The following is a 2,500-nucleotide window of genomic DNA, read 5'->3' as shown; positions in this document are numbered from 1 at the left end:
TTTGACACGCTTAGTTTAATTAACTTAATTGTTTTTTCAATACCGAGGGGGAAGTGATCTTCGTAAGGGATTAATTTTTCCCTCAAGAAACTTAATACGTCGTTGATCGGGACCTTTGTAAATAGGGATTCTACGTCAAGACTCAAGAGTTTTACATTGTTTACCGGGATATTTAATCTATTGAATTTCTGGATGAAGTCCTCTGCATGCTTAATATGAGCTGAAGAAAAGCTCCCTAGAAAGGGAGACAGCAAGTCTGCTAACCATTTTGATATATTATATATAAATGACCCTTTACATGAGACGATTGGGCGTAAGGGAATACCGTCCTTATGAGTTTTTGGGAGCCCGTAAAAATATGGCAACGAAGGGTTCATGACTTTGAATTTTTCTAAGACCTCGATGTCTTTTTTATTATTTCCGATTTTTCTTACGGATTTGAAAAACTCCGGAGCAACAGAGTTACGGGGATCTTTTGTTAGCTTTTCATATGTAGTGTCATCGTTTAAGAGTTGTTGAACTTTGTTGACATACGTCTCTTTATCAAGAATGACTATTTTTCCGTCTTTATCCGATTTTGTGATGATGATATTATCGGTTTTGTTTAATGAAAAAATTGCATTATGAAACCTTCTGGGAAGCGGATTTTTACTGTTACTTTGTTCTAATGCATTTAACAAGATTCCTTTTAGGCAAGTTTCATCTTTTTCAAAATTGTTTTTAGAGAAATGTTTATCGAAGGCCACCACATAATCAAAATGACTTTCCCGTCCGGGTTTCATAGCAAAAGAGATACCTAGATTCAGAGCTGTTTGCTCATTCACTGTGAGTGGACGGTTCGATAAATTCAAAACGTTATTTTCCAATCCTAAATTATTCCATGTACTATTTCGTATGAGTCTTTCTAATTTATTATTCAATTTCTCGGAGTGAGTCACACTACTATTAATAGCACCAGTCAGCACATATGAAGAAAGATCTCTGTACATACCATCATCTCGGCATAGTAGACGAAGAGATACCCCCAATTCACTTATATTCCTCCGTGATACATAGATGTCATGATTTGCTGACATAATTCGTTCTTGCAGAAATGTCCTGGAGGAATTAGGAAAGGGGTCCGATGTTGATGTCCAGCGTGAAAAGCCATACATTTTTGGTATAACTTGTTCTTGCAGACACTCTTCAAGAAACCATTTCTTACGCCCAATCGTCTCATGTAAAGGGTCATTTATATATAATATATCAAAATGGTTAGCAGACTTGCTGTCTCCCTTTCTAGGGAGCTTTTCTTCAGCTCATATTAAGCATGCAGAGGACTTCATCCAGAAATTCAATAGATTAAATATCCCGGTAAACAATGTAAAACTCTTGAGTCTTGACGTAGAATCCCTATTTACAAAGGTCCCGATCAACGACGTATTAAGTTTCTTGAGGGAAAAATTAATCCCTTACGAAGATCACTTCCCCCTCGGTATTGAAAAAACAATTAAGTTAATTAAACTAAGCGTGTCAAATAACGTTTTCTCTTTCAATGGAAATTTTTACAAACAGAAATTTGGTTGTAGTATGGGCAGCCCGTTATCTCCAATTTTAGCTAACCTCTACATGGAATACTTTGAAACAGAAATTTTAACAACAATTAAACCTATGAACATGGTTTGGCAACGCTATGTTGATGACATTTTCACATATTGGGATGATAGCTGGGGAGATTTCAATATATTTTTCAATAATCTAAATTCCCTAGTCCCTAGCATAAAATTTAAAACTGAATGGGAAAAAGATGGAAAATTAGCTTTTTTGGACATACTAATTATAAGGGAATCGACGGGGTATAATTTCACTGTGTATAGAAAACCAACTTTCTCTATTTCCTACATTCATTTCTTTAGTTATCACGACATTTCTGTAAAAATTGGAGTAGCTTGCAATCTATTTCTTAGAGGTTTGAGAATCTGTTCCCCAGCCTACCTAAATAAAGAATTTGAAATCATCCGTAAACAACTCGCCCAGCTATTCTACCCGACGTATGTCATAGAAAAGGCCATCAACAAAGCCAACACGATATATTATAAAGATCATGATGTTACTAACCAAAGAGATTTTAAAAATAAGATAAAACTCCCATATATAGAAGGTATTAAAAATATAACAAATCATATCAAAACTGAGAACCCCTTTGTTTTTTCATATCCAAAGACCATAGGAAGCGCCCTTATTAATGTTTATCAAAATAAAAGAGAAATAGAAGCCGGCGTTTACAAAGTACCATGTAGGGATTGTGAAAAAGTGTACGTTGGGCAAACTGGCCGTTCGCTATCTCAAAGATTATCCGAACACAAAAGATCTGTTAGATATGGGTATGAAAACTCGGGGATTTTCATTCACCTTAGGGATTTAGGGCACCAGATTAACTGGAGTGAGTCGTCTTTGCTTTTTAAGAGTACCTGTCCGTACAGAAGGAAAATCCTGGAATCAGCCATCATAAATCAATCAA

The sequence above is a fragment of the Palaemon carinicauda genome, chromosome 36, assembly GCF_036898095.1.
Source record: "Palaemon carinicauda isolate YSFRI2023 chromosome 36, ASM3689809v2, whole genome shotgun sequence".
Lineage (NCBI taxonomy): Eukaryota > Metazoa > Arthropoda > Malacostraca > Decapoda > Palaemonidae > Palaemon > Palaemon carinicauda.
The sequence above is the reverse complement of the archived record's forward strand: the minus strand, read 5'-3'. Positions refer to the sequence as shown.